The sequence below is a fragment of the Sphaerodactylus townsendi genome, linkage group LG07 (genome assembly GCF_021028975.2).
Source record: "Sphaerodactylus townsendi isolate TG3544 linkage group LG07, MPM_Stown_v2.3, whole genome shotgun sequence".
In the NCBI taxonomy this organism is placed as follows: Eukaryota; Metazoa; Chordata; class Lepidosauria; order Squamata; family Sphaerodactylidae; genus Sphaerodactylus; species Sphaerodactylus townsendi.
This window is the reverse complement of record NC_059431.1, coordinates 117,342,587-117,365,017: the sequence shown is the minus strand read 5'-3', so window position 1 is coordinate 117,365,017 and position 22,431 is coordinate 117,342,587. Positions and strand designations below refer to the sequence as shown.

At 48.1% G+C, this 22,431-nt stretch overlaps 1 protein-coding gene across 2 annotated transcripts in view; it reads right to left on the bottom strand.

Moving 5' to 3' along the window:
• Positions 1 to 22,431, bottom strand: part of ADGRL3 (adhesion G protein-coupled receptor L3) — a 907,827-nt gene that overhangs the window by 29,485 nt on the left and 855,911 nt on the right. The window lies entirely within an intron of this gene.

Sequence of the window (22,431 nt, the reverse complement as noted above, 5' to 3'; positions counted from 1 at the left end):
CCTTGCTCACAGAACTAGAGTTCCCAAAGTTCCCGGGCCCACATTAAACCCCTCCCCTCTAACTGTTGTCCCAAAAGCGAAAGCATTCTCGGGTCATGGAGCCTCTCCAAGGTCAGAACCCAGATAAAGTGCCCCCCAAGCTTCAGCCTGGCGTAGCCATTGCAGCGGGGGAGGAAGGAGTGAAAAGCCTCCCCTGCCTGCCGGCCAGCCGGGACAGTCATGTGGCCAGGTACCGGCACGTGACTGGGGCCAGGCAGCCTATAAGAGGATGCACCGGCAGGGACCGTCCTCTTTCGAGGCCGGCAGCAGCAAAGGCCCTCTCTTCCCTCCCATTTTGAATGGTTATTGGGTTTCCTATTTGGGAAGAAGAAGAAGAAGAAGAAGAAGAAGAAGAAGAAGAAGAAGAAGAAGAAGAAGAAGAAGAAGAAGAAGAAGAAGAAGAAGAGTAGTTTGGATTTATATCCCCCTTTCTCTCCTGCAGGAAACTCAAAGGGGCTTACAATCTCCTTGCCCTTCCCCCCTCACAACAAACACCCTGTGAGGTGGGTGGGGCTGAGAGAGTTCCAAGAAGCTGTGACTAGCCCAAGGTCACCCAGCTGGCATGTGTGGGAGTGTACAGGCTAATCTGAATTCCCCAGATAAGCCTCCACAGCTCAGGCGGCAGAGCTGGGAATCAAACCCGGTTCCTCCAGATTAGATGCACGAGCTCTTAACCTCCTACGCCACTGCTTGCATGCCGGACCTTCCCACATCGGGACCTCCATATGAGGTCCGCGGTGGCGATAGAGCTCGTGAGGGCAAGCCTTGGGGCCGCGCCGAGAACTCGCTGCCCGGCAGGAAGGGGTGTCACAAAATGGGTTTGCGTCCATGTGGCACCTAGAAACTTCCTGTTCCAGTTCCCTTGGGGGATGTGCCAGACAGCACCGCTGTCCGAAGGGCCTAGGGGTGTCTGGCTAGGAAGAACCACCATTACTATAAAACTATAAACAAACCACATACAAGCAGGGACGCTCCGGTGCCAGAATCTCCCGGACTCCCCTGGGCGCAAGACAATGGGGTCCTGACACCTGGGTGATGGGGTCTTGACACCTGAGGCCAGCCGCACAGACTCAGCCCCACCTACCTGACAGGGCTGTAGCAAGGATAAAATGGAGGAGAATGTTGCCAGTTGCTCTGGGGTCCTGACGTGGGTTATGGGCAGGGGGAAGAGGGCAGTGGTGGGATTCAGCCGGTTCGCACCACTTCAGCAGAACCGGCTGTTAAAATGGTGCTTGTAAGCAACCAGTTGTTAAGTTATTTGAATCCCACCACTGCAACCGGTTGTTAAATTATTTGAATCCCACCACTGGAAGAGCGTATAAATATACCAGCCGGTCTAGTAAGAGTTGGGCAAGATCTTATCCCCATATGGGGACAGAAGGAGGAGAAAGGCCAACCGACTTTGTGATCATGGTCATTTGGATGGGAAATTGTCATGATGATAATTGAACACCTTTTAAAAATTGAGGGGGTTTATCACCTATAGTACCATGGGTATTATCCAGTCTGGTGCCCACAGTGAAGTTACAGGTCATTCCATAACTGAGGGCATTAGCAACTGGAACGTTCTCCTGTGTAAGCCCGATTGGACTGTGTATACTCACAGAAGATAATTTCCTGGTCCAGCATGCCCTTCGTCTCCATGGGAAAGGCATGCAGCCAGCAAGTCTTCCCTTGGTACCTGGGTGGTTTAAATATAAGACACAGCTACGAACAATTTAAGCATCTAAGAAGAGCATTGCTTTTATCAGATCACAGTCCATCTAGCCCTTTATTTTGCTGGACATCTCTCGGAAGCTTTTGAGCAGAGCATGGGCGGAGAAGACCTTTCCCCCCTCTTTTCTCCAGCATTTTTACTTAGCGGTGTATTGCCTCTGTAAACGGAGATGACTGATTCCATTCACAGCATCTGTGAGGGAGGCATCTATGCCTGCTGTTCAACGGAGAGGAGAATTAAAACCACACTAGATGTGTTGCATGCCTTTCCGTGCATTAGCCTTCAAGATCCTCCTCCCAGATTTGTAATGCAGCACTGCCATGACGAAAACCACGCACTGACCACAACAGAGTAAAAATATAGCAACTGCTTCAGAGATTTCAACATTAGAGTTATTTAGAAGCTTAGCCATTTTTCTCTTATCAGAAAGGAGCATCAATCCTGTTGGTAATACAGTTCTCAAATCAGTTCTGATGTTGTTGTATTTTGAACAGTGAAGCAGAATATGAAAGTGAATCAGTTGTATCAGGACAAAATCGACAGCAACGCTCATTCTGTGGAGTATTAGAGAAACGACCTTGAAGATGTACTGACGGAAAAGAGTTGCACCTTGCTCTAGTCATGACCCATCTGCAATTGTAATTAACAAGTTGTTCCAGGTATATAGCAGGGTTAGATTTCTGAGGGATAATCCCAAAGAATATTGTGTGATATCAAAACATGTGTGGAACTGAACACCCCGCCCCCGAAGAAACAGGAACTTAAAAGCGAGAAAAATGAGAATGCAGATAGAACAATGTAGAAGAAGAAGAAGAAGAGTTTGGATTTATATCCCCCCTTTCTCTCCTGCAGGAGACTCAAAGGGGTTTACAATCTCCTTGCCCTTCCCCCCTCACAACAAACACCCTGTGAGGTAGGTGGGGCTGAGAGAGCTCAGAGAAGCTGTGACTAGCCAAGGTCACCCAGCTGGCGTGTGTGGGAGTGTACAGGCTAATCTGAATTCCCCAGATAAGCCTCCACAGCTCAAGTGGCAGAGCTGGGAATCAAACCCGGTTCCTCCAGATTAGATACACGAGCTCTTAACCTCCTACGCCACTGCTGCTCCATGTAGATGGCCAGACCTGTTCCACTGGGTTGTCTTGTGGCCTTAGTCTGCATCTTTTATTAGTGCACGTCAATCTTTGTGTCAGTCACCCCATGGAGCAACATGGATTACAGGAAGGCTCAAACCTGAATGCATAGATCTCAGATTACCAAATGTTTGGCAAATTTGATTTCTAAATCTTGAGGAACATACAGTGTAAGAAAAGACCTACATATTTTTTCCTACCTTGCCAGAACAGATATTACTCACTAAGGTGACTAGATATTTGTTCCTGAAAGAAAAAGTTCTCCTGCCAAATAGTGTGTTTTGCCTGAAAAATTTTTTAGCGTGACTACGTATGTTATTCAGTTTGGATCATTTTGGGCGGAAAGACGGTAAGAGGACAGAAATGGCTCACTAAATTAATAAACGTGTGAAAACCTATTTTGGTGTGCAGTGTTTGCAAATGAATGGGTATGCGGGTTCTTATGATACAGTGCTTTTCTAGGATGACCATTAGAACATAAAAATGGGCAGACATGGGCACAAAAATGAGAGTAATTGTGGAGGGAAAAGGTGCATGCTGGATACTGTGCTAGGATGTGCTTAAAATATAGTACATAAGGAAAAAAACTCTAACAGTGGGTGGGGGGCAGAATGGCATATCGACCAATTTTATACAAAAGGGAATCATGAAAAGTCCAGTGTAGCAATCAGAGAAGTGAGGATAACTATGTTCCATTGAACCAGTGATTTTCTCTCCCTTTGCACTACTTTACAGTGTCATTGTGACCATAAAATGGCAAATGGGGAAAACTAGGAGCACTGCCTTTAGCTCCTTGGAGGAAGATCATATTATAAAAAAGGCAAGCCACGCTGGCGACGACTCGCTTTTTGAAGAATTGCGCCACACTGACACTTGTAAAAGGTTTCTGGGGCCTGTTTTCTTTTCTTATACAACAGGCTTGATTGCTAGTCAGGATAATATTGTAATCAAAGGATGAGAAAAATCAGACAAACGAACAGAGTTGACAGACCAACCTTGTTAATAGTTGGGTGAGGGTAGGCTTGCCAGATTCAGGTTGGGAAACTCCAGGAGATTTAGGGACGGAGCCTGGGGAGATGGCGACCTCAGTGGGTTACAAGGCCATAAGGCCATCTTCCAGAGCATCCATTTGCTCCAGGAGAACAGATCTCTGTAATCTGGAGATGAGCTGTAATTTCAACGGTCTCCAGGTCCTGCCTGGAGGCAGTGGCAGAGCTACCAGGGGAAAGGGGGTGTGTGCTACGCATCAGGTGCACAGCTTTGAGTCATGTGGGGGGCAGAAAATTGCCCTGACCCTCCCCTTTTCCCCCATGGCCCCCTTGCAGTGGTCCCCCCGCAGCGCCCCCCACATACTTACTTTAACAAACCGAGCAGGCTGGAGAACAGGCCTGCCTGTTCCCTTCCAGGCTGCAAAGGACCTGGTGGGAACTACATTTCCCAGGGTCTCATGGGAAATGTAATTTCCACCAGGTCATTTGCAGCCTGGAAGGGAACACAAGCAGGCCTGTTCTCCAACCTGCTCGGTTTGCTAAAGTAAGTGTGTGTGTGTGGGGGGGCGCTGTGGGAAGGGGGCGCCGTGTGGGGGCATGAAACTCTGGCCCAGCTATGCCTCTGCCTGGAGGCTGGCATCCCTACAAATGAGGCTGCTGAATTCTATACCAGCAATTTTTATTTATTTATTTTTATTTATTTATTACACTTATATACCGCCCTCCCCTGGAGGGCTCAGGGCGGTGAACAACAGAGCATAAAAATAGAGCACAATTTAAAACAGTAAATATCAGAATTAATTAAAAATGGCTCTCTATATATTAAAACCAGGTCCCATTAAAATGCAGCGTATCAGTACCAAGCACAACAGATGGCGTCCTACTAACAAATCCCCTAAAAAAAGGGGGGGGACAGCAGAATCCTTAGACATTATAAAAAGGGGGGGGGGCATCAGCGGCCGGCCTCTCCAAAGGCCCAGTGGAACAGCTTGGTCTTGCAGGCCCTGCGGTAGTAGTGAATGGTAGTAAAGACCGCTATGGTGTGGAAATTAAATGGAGGAGGGGAGAATAGTGTATGCCACGTTGGGACTGTGTTGGACAGAAAGATGGGTGGACATGAAGTAAAATAATACAAAATAAACGCCCAATGCCTGGTATGTTAGTGAGGTCCTCACAAACACAACTGATAGTTGGGACTGTCATCTTTGGAAAAAGTAGGGGAGGAGGAAAGCATCTGTAGTACTCCCCACAAATAAATTATCACATAGTCGACCAAGCAAACACAGAATCAACACGTGCCTTCCGTGGTTCGGGGGATAAATGGAAATAAATCCCCGATTTTTGTCATGCTGGAATGAGATGGGGACTTTATATGTAGCATTTTGGACTGTTCAAAAAGCAGCGGATGGTTGCAGTCCTTAAAAAAAAAAGCACAGTCAAGTTGATCAACACGATCCTCTTCATATTACAGCTGAAGGGATGCCTAGCACCTGAGTTCACAACAGAGGCAAGATCGGAACTCAGTGCTTCCAGATTCATAGTCCTGAGCATAATATGACGACCCTTGACAAAAAAACCTCAAGGTCAGGAACAAAGCCAGCATATTAAAAAAAAAGGATTGTTTGAGCTGTGCTGACAAATTAGAAACAATGGCCAATTACCCACCAGCGCAGAGGTGCGTGGTGAGACAGGAAGTGTTTCCTTTGGCTCTGAACCTTTGGTGCAGATTCAAGGGTCCTTCCAAATATTTTATCCCAACAAGGTTTCTGGAGCCCATACAGCTACCACACTGGGAGGGGCAGTCTCCTCTCGTGCTGCAGATGCTTGGGAGCGAGTAAAGTCCCTGAGGTACACCAGTGCCCCCTCCCACTGTACGCCCCACACATACTTGAGAAGCAAACAACCCTACACAGGTGTAAGCCTCTCCTACCTACTGATCTAACTGATGCCAGTAATGAGCAGTTATTGTGACTCCTCTCTGACCACACTGAAACCAGGAAGCCAGAAACAGATAAAAATTACACCTCTTTTTTTGCGAAAGAAAATTTCTCCTGATTCCCCCAGAGTTCGTAAGTTATTTCAGAGTTGATCCATAATGCAAGCCGAGAAACTGAAAACCTTTCAGTCTGTCAGAGAACTGTGAGAAGCCCCATTACATGGTTTTTTTTGTGAGAGGCCGTTTCTGTAAACAGTGAGCACTCCTCTTTCTCAGTACAGGCAGGAAATTCCCAGGAGATCCTCAAGTGACCAGAATATCTCTGAAAAGATATCCTGAATTGAGAACTGCCACGTTCTTGGAGGACCTGGAGATCTCTAGACTTCAGAGATCAGTTCTCCCTTAGGAAATGGCAGCTTTGGAGGCTGGAGCCTATGGCAATTTCCTCTACTGCAGCGATTCCCAACCAGGGTTCTCTGGTACCCTGGGGTGCCGTGAGCATGTCCCAGGGGTACCGCGGCAATGCTACCGGCCCCCCACACTTTTGCAGTGTCTCCTGCCGGCATCAGCAAGGATATGGAGCTGGCCCAGGGGGCAGGGCCTGCCGCAAGGTCAGCAGCCACTTCCCACCCTTCGTGCTTCCCTTCATCTTTATTGATTGATTGATTGATTGATTGATTGATTGATTGATTGATTGATTGATTGATTGATTGATTGATTGATTGATTGGACTTTTATACCGCCCTATCCCCGAAGGGCTCTGGGCGGTGAACAACATGTAATAAATACAATCATAAAACCATCATAATTTAATTAAAATCTATAAAAGCAGTGAGAGACTAACTGTGGTGCTAATAGTTATAAAATAGTTGGCGCCCAGTAACCCATGATTAAATTCTTTCCCAAAGGGAGGATTGGCGAGTCCCATCAGATGGTATCAGGCTCGGATGTAAGAGCCAAGGGGGGGGGGCACCATCAGCGGCCGGTCCCTCCAAAGGCCTGGCGGAACAGCTCCGCCTTACAGACCCTGCGGAATTCACCGAGGTCCTGCAGGGCCCGGACACCTGGTGGGAGAGCATTCCACCAGGCCGGGGCTAGAGCCGTAAAGGCCCTGGCCCGTGTGGAGGCCAGCCGCATCATCGAGGGGCCAGGGACCACCAGTAAGTTGGCCTCCACTGAACGAAGAGGCCGTGTAGGGACATATGGGGTGATGCGGTCTCGAAGATATGAGGGTCTTGGGAGGGGAAGGTGGGAGGGGAAGGTGAGGGGAGGATGGCAGGGGTACCGTGAGATATGAAGAGTGAGGTCAAGGGTACCCTGCCATCGAAAAGGTTGGAAAACACTGCTCTACTGAGATCAAATCCCACTCTCCACATATCTCCAGAAATTTCATAATTCAGAGCCGGAAACCTTACTAAGCAGATCTGTTCAGAACACCACCCAGTTGTTGGGTGGGATTTACTCTCAGGATAGTGTTCTTGGATGGCTTTGTGAGTGACTCAGTGATTGTACTGGGGGCTGAACAGCTGACTGGTGTTGTGGCCGACACATGCCCAATGCACTCGCCGGTCAGCCTGTTCGCGCAGTCCTGGTGTGTGGTGGGTGATGGGTCTATTCATGCTGACAACCTATTCATGCCCCTACCAAAGAGACTGGGAGGCAAAATGGCTATTACACTTCCCTCAGCCTTCATGTTCTAAGTGTTGCGGAAGTTATTTGAGGGCACATTCTCTGCCCTGAAAAAAAAACATTTTGGAATGCAATAAATGTGTCTTCCTCTTCCCCCCCAAGGTGGGTGGGCCACAATCAGATGCTTGGCTCCCTTCCCCTCAGGGTGGGTGGGCCACAACCAATTACTGGGAGCCTTCACCCCATCCCTCCTTCCCAGAGGTGGGATCCAGCAGCTTCTCACAGGTTCCCGAGAGTAGGTTACTAATTATTTGTGTGTGCCTAGAGGGGGTTACTAATTGGTGATTTTGCCACGTGGTTTTTGCCTTAGTTACGCCCCTCCTCTCAGCAGTAGCGCGCAGAACTTGAAGCAGTCTAGCAGGAGGTGCACCGGCGTGCGTGGCAGCCTGCGCCTGTGTGCATTTGTTTCCCGCCCAAGGACCGGCGCAGTGGCTGCGTCCTTGCCACAGCCCTGCCCAGCAATGCCTTGCCCCCAGAATGCCTGGCCACGCCCCCGTCATGCCCCACCCAGCCCCATTGGCGCTACGCCACAGTTTGAATCCCACCACCATGGGAACCTGTTACTACATTTTTTGGTTCCCACCACTGCTCCTTCCCCTTCATGGTGGGTGGGCCAGGAACCTACTCCCTCCCTCCTTCCCTCCCTCAAGGGTAGGTGGGCCAAGACCAGATGATGCCCCCTTCCCCCTCGCCCTTGCCCCCCAGGGTGGGTGGACCTCAAGCAGATAATGGGTGGGCCCCCTTCCCACTCCCTAACCTCCCCCCCCCCAGGGTGGGTGAGCCACAACCAGATAACTGGCCCCTTCCCCCTCCCTAACTTTTCCCTCCCTCTCCCTTCAGCTGCATTTTAAGATGTCCATCTGCCTTCCCCCTTTATGGCAACGTGCTGCGTCATACTTTGGATTCGTGACACATGCCGTTTCTTACAAGCGCACCTGAATGGAGGCTGTTGCCCCGGAGAGAAAGGTGGGCGGCCGACATTTACATAAAAGCTGCTGGAATTAGATCCCAGCACACCAGACATTCAGGATTAGCCTACCTTTACACTAGTTAATAGCAGCAAATGACTATAATTTTCTCCATAGACTAATGTGGTCCCCCCCAACCTGTCCCTTTATAAGCCTCTCAGTACTCTGGTGGCTTTTATGGAGCTCCAGATGTGCTCTGAATACTCACTCCCTGCTCTGAGGGCTTACAATGTGAACATAAGAGAACATAAGAACTAGCCTGCTGGATCAGACCAGAGTCCATCTAGTCCGGCTCTCTGCTACTCGCAGTGGCCCACCAGGTGCCTTTGGGAGCTCACATGCAGGAGGTGATAGCAATGGCCTTCTGCTGCTGCTCCTGAGCACCTGGTCTGCTAAGGCATTTGCAATCTCATATCAAGGAGGATCAAGATTGGTAGCCATAGATCGACTTCTTTTCCATAAATCTGTCCAAGCCCTTTTTAAAGCTATCCAGGTTAGTGGCCATCACCACCTCCTGAGGCAGCATATTCCAAACACCAACCACACGTTGTGTGAAGAAGTGTTTCCTTTTATTAGTCCTAATTCTTCCCCCCAGCATTTTCAATGAATGCCCCCTGGTTCTAGTATTGTGAGAAAGAGAGAAAAATTTCTCTCTGTCAACATTTTCTACCCCATGCATAATTTTATAGACTTCAATCATATCCCCCCTCAGACGTCTTCTCTCCAAACTAAAGAGTCCCAAACGCTGCAGCCTCTCCTCATAAGGAAGGTGCTCCAATCCTTCAATCATCCTCGTTGCTCTTCTCTGCACTTTTTCTGTCTCTTCGATATCCTTTTTGAGATGTGGTGACCATAACTGAACACAGTACTCCAAGTGTGGTCGCACCATGGCTTTATATAAGGGCATGACAATCCTTGCAGTTTTATTATCAACTCCTTTCCTAATTATCTCCAGCATAGAGTTTGCCTTTTGGTTGGGTCAAAGACCTGCCACTATTGCCAGCTTTTTTATTTGTACAGAGAAAGGGTCTTAAGAACATAAGAAGAGTCCTGCTGGATCAGTGGTCCATCTAGTCTAGCATCCTGTCTCACACTGTAGCCAACCAATTCCTCTGAAGAACTAACAACAGGATATACATTAAGTCACCCCCAAATTACCATCAAATCACAGCCCAAGCCCTTAGCCACATGTCTGAACACAACAATCATGAATCCCACACTCCGTGGTGCCACAGTGGCACAAAAATGTGGTTAAAAAGCACACATCCTTATGAATCCTCCTGATTTTTTCCACTTGGTCACCCCAAAATCGCCATTACATCACAGCTCATGCCCCTGACCACATGTCTGAACACAACAGTCATGCATCCTATGTTCCATGGTGCCACAGTGGTGCAAAAACCTGCTTAAAAATGTGGATCCTCATGATTTTTGCACCAAGTCACCCCCAAATCACCATCACATCACAGCCCGAGCCCATAGCCACGTGTCTGAATACAACAATTATGCATTCCATGCTCTGTGGTGCCGAAGGCACAAAAAAGCAGTGGGAGGCATGGAATGGGGTGAGGCTTGCTGTTATGCCCAGCTGGCTCTGTGGTAAAGATTTCAATGGGAAGGGCCTCTGATGGGGGTCTTGCTCTGGAAAGGGGCACCAAAGTTCCCGAAGGGCTGCTGGCGAGCCTCCTGAAAGGAACCAGCCAACTTTGCTGAAGTTTGTGTGGGAGGGGCAAATGTTGAGGGCACCCAATTGAAGGTGAAGCTGATGCCCACAGAATGAGTGCCCAGCCATCCAAACTTCAACAAAGTTGGCTGGTTCCTTTGAGGAGACTCATCAGCAGCCCTGAGGGAAATTTGGTGCCCCTACCCAGAACAAAACCCCCACCAGACCCCCAATAAAATCTCCAGCACAGAGCTAGCTGGGCATAATATCAAGCCCCATTAAATCTATGGTGAGAAAAAAAACAATTAATTTGTCCCACCATAGAACTTGCCGAAGATCTGGGAGATTCTCCTTTTAGCTTCCATTGAAAACAATGGGGGATGGGGCACCCCTTTGGGGGTCCATAACCCCGAGAACCAAACATCACCAAACCTTGGTTGCATCATCAGGAGAGTCTCCTGAAGATACCCTGAGATTTTGGTGTCACTAGCTTAAGTATGTGCCACGTAGAGGTCAAAAAAGGAAAAAATGCTAAAAAATGCCAAAAAATGCTAACCCGAATTTTTCAGCATACCCGAATGAATTCGGTTATACTGAATTGGGGATTTGGGTAATTCGGCCATACTGATAATTTTATCGCTGAATCAAGCTGAATCCAAATTTTTCCAATTTTTTCCGATATTGCTTGAGCTTAGAAATTAACAACTTTACTTTGAACAAGCACCAGGGGTGGGGAGGAGCGATACTTTCTGCAAACAGAAGTCTACTACAAAATTCTGGCAGGTAGTTTCACACTGCCTCGGAGGTCCTTTGGACGACAACCTCTTTTCATCACACTTTCATCTAAAGGGCTTTGCTGACCACATCTTTGTTTCACTCCTAGGCCCCTTCCGCACTTGCAGAATAATGCACATTTGATCCACTTTCACAACTGTTTGCAAGTGGATTTTGCTACTCTGCACAGCTGCCAAGTGCACTGAAAGTGGATTGAAAGTGTATTATTCTGCATGTGCGGAAGGGGCCCTAGAGTTACAGTGTCGCAAATGAACTGCACCTCATTCCAGCAGCTGCTTACCTTCAGTGGTGTACCACCCACTGGGACATGTGGGGGCATATGTCCCTGGCCAGTGCCCATTTAGTCATGTGCGGGGCAGAAAATCTCCCCGCACAGTAGTGAGATCCAAAAATTTTAGTAACAGGTTCCCATGGTGGTGGGATTCAAACTGTGGAGTAGCGCCAATGGGGCTGAGCAGGGCACGACGAGGGCGTGGCAGGGCATTCCTGGGCGGGGCATTCCTGCGCGGGGCTGTGGCAAGGACGCAGCCGCTGCGCCGGTCCTTGGGCGGGAAACGAATGCACGCAGGTGCAGGCTGCCACGCACGCCGGTGCACCTCCTGCTAGACTGCTTCAAGTTCTGCGCGCTACTGGTGAGAGGAGGGGCGTAACTAAGGCAAAAATCACGTGGCAAAACCACCCATTAGTAACCCCCTCTCGGCACATGGAAATAATTAGTAACCTACTCCCGGGAACCTGTGAGAACCTGCTGGATCCCACCTCTGTCCCCCCACACCCCACCTTCCCCCCATGCAAGCAAGTGAGATGGGATTCCCTGCTTCTCCACATGAAGCCTGCTGGGTGATCTTGTGCCCGTCACAGTTTGCACAAAACTCTCCCAGCCCATGTGGAGGCAGGCAATGGCAAACTTCCTCCGACCATCTCTTGCCAGGAAAACCCTACAGGGTCACCGTAATTCAGATGTGACTTGATGGCAAAATCACACACACGTGACAATCTGCTTTGGTGATTGATTTTAGGTTGAAAGGGCAGGGGAAATGTTCTTGTTAAGCAAATGAAGCAATTAATAGGATTTCTGACACCTAAAACACCCTTCAATAGGAGACTCTAATCCTGTCGTCTCAACATCCACGAAAATAAACCCACAGATCCCTCCAAGCGGCTTAAAAACACTTGTGAGAAAACCTTTACTGCTGTTTTCTGTTTTGATTTTGTTTCACTGCATTTCTTCCCATCCATAGATGGATGAACAACCCCTCCGATTTGATAGGCTTTCAAATATAGAAAAATTGTCCCTCTGTTTCTTCCCTAATCTTATTTCCAAAGATGAATACTTCTGTCTCTTTCATCTCATACACTGTCTTCTTTGCTCTTTAAAGTCTGTGAATCATCCCCTAGATTCCTACACATTTTAAAGTGAATATTGTACAAACAAAGGTTGCATACCATCAGATCTTTTCAGAGTTCTCTTCCTAGAAGCTTGTCAGGGATTGCACCTAGTTGATTGAGATGCATTCCTACCTCCATGTACTCACTACAAGCTATATGTAACCAGCCTGCTATATGTTACCACAGCTGTAATGGGACAGTCTTTCCTTGATCTTTACTTTGTGGCTTCACATGCCGAGTAGATAACTAGGCTTACCCCTGACACTTCTGGTCTCATGAGAAATATTCCATACTTCTTCTGAAAGTGGTGGAAACAATGGAATCAATGGCCTTCATTACACAAAATTGCATTACAGTCTTGGACTCAGTTTGCTAACCAGTTTCCTGCCAATCTTCTGTTTTACAACTGTACTTTTACTGCTGTTTCTCCTGGTGGCACAGGCATCTGCTCAGCTCTCCAGCTCCTCCTTGCGTTTTGAGCTCCGTCCTCCACTGGTAGCACTTTTCTGTAGTTTTGTTTCATACTTAAATTGGTCAAGATTAAGAACGGACTGTATTTTAAATAATTTTGATGCTTACATATTTATTTTCCTATTATTGTATTGTATGTGCCTCTTGGCCTTTGTTCATCACTTAGAGCCCTTCGGCGATTGGGCGGTATAAGAAAACTAAATAATAATAATAATAATAATAATAATAATAATAATAATAATAATGATGATGATGATGATGATGATGATGATGATGATGATGGTGATGATGATGATGATGATGATGATGTTTTCCTGTGCTGCTTGGAACCAAATCTAAAACAGAAGAACCCCTTAATATGTTTCCTCGTCCTAGATGTCCTAGATCCATTCCAATAATCTTTGCTAGGCTATCCAGTTTGTACCCCTTTTGATTATTTTGTCACCTCCTCAAGGAATTCCTCATTATTAGGGCTGCTAGTATTCCAAAGCCTGTCACAGCACTATGGCAGATTCTGCATGGGCCAAAAACAGTGGTGTAAAAATGGTGTAAACCCTTTTACACTGTTTTAAACCATTTTACGCCGTATTCACACTGTGTTCATACCCGTTTTTGGCCCATGCCGAATCCACCTATCTGTTGTTCACACACAGAAGATCTTTGGATCAATCCCAAGTACCTTTGGCTCAAAGAGATTCCAGGAAACCTGAAACAACACTGGCCTAGGGGGCCCAGGGGGCCTAACTCAGTAGCTTCATGGCCCATATATTCTTCCCCTACCTTCACAGGGAAATAAATTGCTACCCTCTTGATCCTGGGAAATTGGTTATTATCCAGTGGGCAAAACTCCGGAGTAACGATGCAAGACATACAGTTAGGAAGATGAAAATGCAGACACAAACAAACTAAAGAAACGTGGAACTGAGCAATTCAGTGGCCATCCCAAGCAGCCTGACCTCGGCACTGTTATATCAGCAGTAAAGGAAATGGGTGTTACTATAAACATCTGAATAAAATTACCATTTCGACGACAGCTGTATTCAGAGTGGGTCCAGTCTAAACGCTTTGATAGATTTAGGAGTAATTCTGTCGAGGACTGCATTTCAAGCGTGCGGGGGGGGGGGGTGTCATTTTTCCAGCCTTCTCTTTGGGCCAGTCTGGCGCTGTGATGCCCGAACCCACTCCATGTTTAAGGCCAACGCACCTGACATCAAACTACTAATGAAAAATAAAATAAAATCTCCTACCTGGTTTTTGACTTTTCCAATTTCACAGGGTTGTTTGGTTGACGTCCTTTCCTAATTTCTACAACCCTTCAGAGCCCTTTTACCATTTTATCTCAGAACACAGGTTTAAGACTACTTCACTCACCTAGGATGGAAAGCATTTAGCGGTACATGTCATTGCTTGTGGTAGCAAATGCCACTAAGTCACAACTGACTTATGATGCTCCCCTACGGGTTTCAAGGTAAGGGATGTTCAGAGATGGTTTGCCATTACCTGCCTCCGCATAGCTACCCAGGACTTCCTTGGTGGTCTCCCATCGAAGTTCTCCTGAGGGCCGACCCGGCTTAGCTTCTGAGATCTGTGTGATTGGGCTAGCCTGGGCTGTCCAGGTCAGTCCTTGCTTACCGAAGCTTACATTGTTTTCATTTCATACCATAATTCTGCCCTTCGTGGATTTTCTTTTGACAGCGATTTTCAGATATTAATCAGAGGACATTTGCTTGCTCTGCAAACCCACGAAGAGCTGTGCCTCTTTCATTCCACTGACATCAATGGGTTTAGAAGGGTGTAACTCTTGTTTAGTATTGCACAGTCAAGCAACACTCAGCTGAGCAAACTATTCACAAAGGAGCGTTTTCCTTCCACGGAACGCCTTATCTGTTAAGACCTTCCTTGCCTGTCCCTGCCAGCCTTCTATGACGGACATTGTCCTGTCCTGCAAATGTGCCACTGTCCTCTCTGATTTTCCTCTTCAACCTTACACAGAGATCCTCCAGTTTAAGCTGGATAGCTTTAACCTGGATAGCTTTAAAAGGGGCTTGGACAGATTTATGGAGGAGAAGTCGATTTATGGCTACCAATCTTGATCCTCTTTGATGTGAGATTGCAAATGCCTTAGCAGACCAGGTGCTCAGGAGCAGCAGCCACAGAAGGCCATGGCTCTCACATCCTGCATGTGAGCTCCCAAAGGCACCTGGTGGGCCACTGCTAGTAGCAGAGAGCTGGACTAGATGGACTCTGGTCTGATCCAGCTGGCTTGTTCTTATGTTGTTCTTATGTTCTTAAGCTAAGGCTGCCAATTTCCAGGTGGGGCTGAGGGTTCCCCTGGAATTATGGCTTATCTTCACGAGAGAAAATGGATGCTTGGGAGGGTGGACCACACAGCATTAAACCCCACTGAAATTCCTGTCTCCCCAGAGTCCCAAATCCCCAGGAGTTTCCCAACCCGGAGCTGGCAAATTTACCCACCACTTCCTGCCGGTGCCCAGGGCGGACCAAGTAACCTATGTCTACCAAAATAAATGGGCTCAGACTGCAGTAACTCTATTCAGAGTTCCAGTGCAAATAAGGTATTGGTAGCCACCTCCTAAGACAGGGGTCTGCAACCTGTGGCTCTTCAGATGTGCATGGACTACAATTCCCATCAGCCCCTGCCAGCATGGCCAATTGGGAATTGTAGTCCATGAACATCCGGAGAGCCACAGATTGTAGACCCCTGTCCTAAGAGATGGATATTCACATCTTTGATGGCAACCGCTGACACGGGCAAATCCTTCTCAGTTCTCCACCGCTCATGCTGAATGCTGGCTCTTTAGGAACTGCATTATTTTCTTTTTTTAAAAAACAACTGATACCTCGGGCATGATCCAGTCAAAGACATACACTTTAAAGTCCCACCAATGTCCACAAGCAAAAGTCTCCAGATTCTAGTTTTCGTCTCGCTCCATTTTGCAGTTAGTCGTAAGTTAGCTGAAAAAGTATCTCACAAGCAAAAGCTCAGAACTTAACACAAACATACACACAACTGGGCCAGGTCCTAACTACTTGGGGACTGGGGCTTCTGAGAAATAAATAAAAGGATGTGTCTTGGTCGGTTTTGCTTCTGACATGAAAGTTCAGAAGAACATCACGCATGAATCCCCATGAAGCTGCCTTCTACTGACTCAGGTCCTTGGTACATCAAGGTCAGTGTTGCCTGCTCAGACTGGTAGCTGCTCTCCATAAGCCTTCCCATCATGACGTGCAGGTGCTGAGGACTGAACCTGGGGCCTTCTGCATTCAAAAGCAGAGGTTCATCCACAGAGTCACAGCCCCTCTCCATTCTTTAACACTACAATGTTATTCTCACTACCCAAATCCTAACTAAAATGATACCTTCTGCTCACTACGGACTTTCCAGCCGGGAAGACACAACGCTCATATTTCTGCCCTTGAAAGTCTCCTCTGCCCCACTCCACGACCACAACCCTCCAACGTTCCTGAGATTAAAACAGGGATCCTGACCATTTTTAATATTCTCATACTCAAGACTGCTGCCTGAGTGCTCTCTTCTCCTGCCCACACCCAAGTTCTGCCCACTGGCAAGGTGCACGTTTTACTCAGTGGTGGGATCCAAAATTTTTAGTAACAGGTTCCCATGGTGGTGGGATTCAAACTGTGGCATAGCGCCAATGGGGCTGGGTGGGGCACGACAGGGGCGGGGCATTCCTGGGCGGGGCTGTGGCAAGGACGCAGCTGCTGTGCCGGTCCTTGGGCGGGAAATGAATGCACGCAGGTGCAGGCTGCCACGCACGCCGGTACACCTCCTGCTAGACTGCTTCAAGTTCTGCGCGCTACTGCTGAGAGGAGGGGCGTAACTAAGGCAAAAACCACGTGGCAAAATCACCAATGAGTAACCCCCTCTCGGCACACACAAATAATTAGTAACCTACTCTCGGGAACCTGTGAGAACCTGCTGGATCCCACCTCTGGTTTTACTGATTTATCCTGAAATAGCTAGTCCAGCGCAGACTTCTAAAACGGGGTTTGTAAACCAAGGAAGCGATTCCTTTGCAAAAATATCGCAAAATGTTGAGCTATGCAAAAGGTTGAGAGGGAATTTTGCAAGAAACTGTAGGGGTGCAAGGGATTCGGGGTGAGGCGGGGTGGGGTGATGCCGGGGGGCAGATACACAATAGTAAACAGAGGGATAGGCTGAAATGGATGCATTTGGCGGTTTAGCGTCGCATCCGTCCACAATACTTTTCTAACCATGCAAAGTGCAAAGAGACGGGAGATTCTGTCCTGCCCCTCCAGCTCCTTTTCCCACCAGGCTGTTTTGGGAAGGAATTATTTTTGGTCCAGGAGCAAATAAACCCACTTAAGCGACACATCACTTAAGAACAACCAAATGATGCATCTGTAGCCAAGACTACAGTGTTGTAGGCGCTTACTTCGCATTAAGACACATTGAACACAGTGGGACTTACTGCTGAGCAGACATAGGGCGTTTCCCCACTCACCATGATTCCCCCTACGCCACACACTGCTCTCAGCGCGCGGCATCCCTGGTGCGCGCCCGGGCGTCCCCACCAAAAGGCACCCTTTGCAAGAGCGCCAGGGATGCCGCGTGCTGAGGGGGCGCAACAGTGGCAGCATCGGGGCGGCTGCGCTGTCACCGCCCCTCTTGTGGGGAGTGCCGGGGGACCCCGCGCTACTCTCAAGTAGCGCGGGGCTTAAGGTAAGTGGGGAAAGGCCCTCACTTAGCGCCCATAGAAATCTAGTTTTCCAGGGAGCAGGTTATCCACATGCAGGGAATTCTTTCACATGATGGCATATTTAATCATGCGATTGCCCTACTCACAATCAGCCATAATATACTTGTGGAAAAGTTGTAGTCTATGACACATGAAGCTCCCTTCAGTGGATCCTTGCTCCATCAAACTCAGTATGGCCTGCTCAGACTGGCAGCCACTCTCTGGAGTCTCCAGCAGAACTTTCTTACATCACCTCTTGCCTTGTCTTTCTAACTGGGATTGAACCTGGGGCCTTCCGGATGCAAGGCGGTGGCTTTTCTCCTGAGCCACGCAGTGGTGGGATCCAAAAATTTTAGTAACAGGTTCCCATGGTGGTGGGATTCAAACTGTGGCGTAGCGCCCATGGGGCTGGGTGGGGCATGACGGGGCGTGGCCGGGCATTCCGGGGGCAGGGCATTCCTGGGCGGGGCTGTGGCAAGGACGCAGCCACTGCACCGGTCCTTGGGTGGGAAACGAATGCACGCAGGTGCAGGCTGCCACGCACGCCGGTGCACCTCCTGCTGGACTGCTTCAAGTTCTGCACGCTACTGCTGAGAGGAGGGGCGTAACTAAGGCAAAAATCACGTGGCAAAATCGCCAATTAGTAACCCCCCCTCGGCACACACAAGTAATTAGTAACCTACTCTCGGGAACCTGTGAGAACCTGCTGGATCCCACCTCTGGAGCCACGGCTGCACCGCTAAACCAACTGTCAAAGAGAGCCGAGAGCCGCTGCTTTTTAATTTCCCCTAGAACAGTTGCACGTGCGGTGAGATTGCTGTAATTAAACCCAAAATGGCTTCCTTTTACTGTCTCAGGCAAGGGAAATTTCGCCATTCAGGATCAGATGCTGCTAAACCCTTTAGATGTGATTAACATTCAGGGCATGACTTGTTCTCCACAATGGCTCTCTCGATAAGCGTGTGCGCAAACGGCTGGCGCGTTGGCGGGGCTAATTAATGGGCTCGAGGCGTCACGCAAGCCCTGGATAAAACTCCTTCTCGCGTGCAATTTGCAAACTTTTGTCCACGGCTTCCCTTGCCACGAGCTTACTGTAACAGGTTCTGTGTGGCAGCCCAGGATAACAATACAGTTTAAAAAATATGGCTGCTGCTAAAGGGGAAAATGCAGGGAGTGTGTATTGTCTGAATTACAGCAATCAGGCGCGTGCAGAAACAAAACGAAACACGGAGCTCTGTGGCCCATCCCATGCTTCTGTTCCAGGAGGCCCCGCAGTGAAGGTGGTGCTTTGAAGTCAGCCTTCGTTCAGTCTCTCTGGCTAAGGAATCCAGGGTCCTTGTTAAGTCCCTTTGAGATGGTAATCAAGCTTTTGGGATTTCCAAAAGTCCTCCTCGGCCATTACGGGCGCTAAGCAGTTTTGCGAAACCAGGGAGGCTGGCAATTACTGCGCTTGCGAACGGTTTCTGTATTTGACTTGGGATTTTACATAACTAGATCTCAGCCAGTATTTCAGGCCCCCCCTGAGCCTGCTCTTCATACTTTCATTCTTTATAATTGCATATATAAATGTCTGCCTAGCGAGGGTTGCTGTATAGCATCCGAAGAAGCAGGGCTCTGGTCTTCAAAAGCTTATCCTGGAATATTATGGATTGGTTGATTTGATTTCTAGGCTGCCTTTCCCCAAATGGGCTCAGGGCGGCTTAAGACAATATATTAATAGAACAAATGATACAATTCAATAAAAAAATCCAGTCCACTGCAGCACTGTTTTAAAATTTGAAGGCTACAAACAACCAATGACACCCCCCCCCCCTTCCCTGTATATATTGAACATGTGAGGCATATCTGGGGAAGCCAAGGGGAAGAGGGAAGGGAAAAGAAAAGGGAAGAGGAGGGCAATGTAGATCAGCGATGGTGAACCTTTTCGAGACGGAGTGCCCAAATTGCAACCCAAAACCCACTTATTTATCGCAAAGTGCCAACATAGCAATTTAACCTGAATACTGAGGTTTTAGTTTAGAAAAAACGGTTGGCTCCGAGACGTGTGTTACTCAGGAGTAAGCTTGGTGGTAGTTGGTGGCTTTGCTTTGAAGCAACCGTGCAACTCTTCCAACGGGTGAATCATGACTCTAGGAGGGTTTACTCAGAAGCAAGTCCCATTGCCAGCAACTGAGCTTACTCCCAGGTAAAGGATCACACTTTAGTTTGCATGAAAATCAGTGGGGTTTAACAGTGCTTAACAGGGTTACCTACACTGCTTCCTCAAAACGAGGTCTTCGGTTTAATGCTAATAATCGAGCCCAGCGGCCCAGGCCAGTCTAGATGTGGGGTGGGGGGACTCTGCGCATGCCCACAGAGAGGGCTCTGAGTGCCACCTCTGGCACCCGTGCCATAGGTTCGCCACCACTGATGTAGATGGTAGCCATTGCTGTCCTCAACTATAGAGCTGGTGGAACAAGTCCTAGAGGGCCCTGGTCTCACTTGACAGAGCATTCCGCCAGGCCAGGGGTCGAAATCTTGCTACAGTACAATCTTCAACAGAGTTATACCTTTTTATATCCACTGATGTCTGTGGGCTTAGAAGAGGGGAACTTTTCTTAGAACGGCACTCCTTGTCTTGAAGGTGCTACAAGGCTCCTGTTTATCTCATCTTCCGGGGAGAGGTGTCTCCATCATCTTAAGAGGACATTCCTTAATACAAGCGGCAGATAGATGAATACCTCACATTTCATGAACAGACTACTAGCAAGAGATGTTAAGGATGTGGGCCCAAATCCTAAACTTTGAAGTTGAAGAGCCCCTAGGGTCCTGTGAACAAGTGTTGCCTGCAAAAAGAGTTGTGTGGGCCAGTCAGGGTGGTTTTGAGTCATAAAATTCAAAAGGGGAGAAAGCCACTTTGCCCCCCCCCCCCATGCAGAGAAGAGTGATGAAGATTAAGAGCTTCCGACCAAAGTCGCCTAGGATCCTCGAGGGTGCATCTCATGGGTGCATGCTGGTTCAAAACAACTACCAGGGAATCTTCTTTAGCCAAGAAACACAATTACTAGTCCATTTCTAACTCCTACCTATTTGTCAAACAACCTGGAGAAGAAAGGATTCTAGAATGTACGTCAAGTCAGCAAATGCAGGGTTTGCTTAGCTCTTCTGCAATTTCCTGCCTCACACTGACTGTGGCCATTTATGCATGCACTACTTACCCCGTGGCTGTTTGCTTCACAGCAGGATTTCCCCGTGGTTTTTTTGTTTACTCTGGGAAGGGGGAAATGATGCTCACCTTCAGCTACATTGCCGGGGCAGGGCGGGGGGGGGGGGGGGGCGACTTTATGCAAAGCTTCGGCAATTCCTGGACATGGAAGCAAACAAACAGCTGCAGCTTCAGCACCACCCAAAGGAGCAGCTGCCGGCTCTCTTTCCTGCAAGCAAATTGCTCTGTGCCTCCTCTCGGAGGAGGGAAAAGAATGCTAGTTAATAGCTTTAACCCATTAAGGCTGTGGGAGACAAGGAAAGAGTGCAGGCATGTAAGCCCTTGATTGGACACCTGGAATGCTGGCCTGAAGAGTGGGCGGAAGTGCTATTGGGTGAGTGGGGAAAGGTGGGGAGGCGTCTCAAAGAAAGCTGAACGCACTCTGCTCTCCTTTGCTTTCCCTGCAAAATGGAGAGAAAAAGTCACGCTTTCACAGGTTTGGGAAACCACAAGGAGAGTCTGATCTGAGAGCACCGTGAGTTCTGAAGAGGGGGAAATGTGAGTGCAATTGAGAATCCAACCCGAAGGGAATGTATGCTTATTGTGAAGGAGGCCACAAGAGCGAAAATGGCCTCAGGGAGCTGGATTGTGCCGATCCTGATCTCTGCATGAAAGAGTTGCCTACTTTAGCTTGGACAATCTGGGGGATGGAGCCTAGACAAGGCAAAATTTGGGGAGGGATAGAGTTCTGTGGGGATATTATTCTACAGTGTCTACCCTCTGAAGCTACCATTTCCTTCCGGGGGGGGGGGGCACTGATCTCTGTAGCCTGGACAACTGATTGTCATTGGCATGGGGCAGAAAAAGGGGATAGTATCTTATGTTCTCATAAGTGTTCCCTTCCTTGAACCAAGAGTAACAAACCAAGACCTTGGCATACAGCTATTCCAAAGGGGGGTATCGGAATATCTTAATATTCACTAGCGATCAGACTAGTTCCGCTTTGTTGATTTATTTGCAATCATGTATCTTCTTTGGTTATCTACCAGAAAAGCCAGTTCAAGCCTCTCTCTCAACAAATAAACTTCAAGTAGAATGGGTGGATATTTTTATTTTTTCAAAAATCCTGCAAGCAAGTTATCAACAAAAGAGCACTTGAGTTGGGGTGTGGAATACCAGAGGTTTTCTGCCAAAGGATATGCTCAGAACTGCTATTTCATCTTCTCCTGAAATACGGAGAGCTTATTTCCCCCTCCAAACACCAAAGCAACTGGGAGTCAGATGCCTCCTTTTCAGATAACATGATTAACAACCTCCCAGAAGCACTGAAATGAAGAACAAAGGATCTCGGAGAGTCTTCTTCGGAGTTGGTTTTTCTCTGTGGTGCTACACCTTCAGCAAAAGCTACACACAGAACAGATACAACTTATAAGGCATTCAAAACACTTCCTAAAACTCTGCCCAGGTCAAAGGCGAACGCTGAAGCCAAACCACAATCACAGTCACTAAATCCTCTGGCCCAAACAGGTCCTTTCCCTGCCTGCCTCCAGAATCCAACTGCTTCATCTATGCTCTCAAGAGCCTTCCTGCATCATTCTGCGAATTATCCTTTTATTTGCCTAGCCCCTTTCAGCTGAACATAAAAAGAGCTGAGTTCCTTTTGCTCCAGCCAGCAAGGGGCAGAGAAGTCAGGAGAGACCAATGGCACAGGGACATACA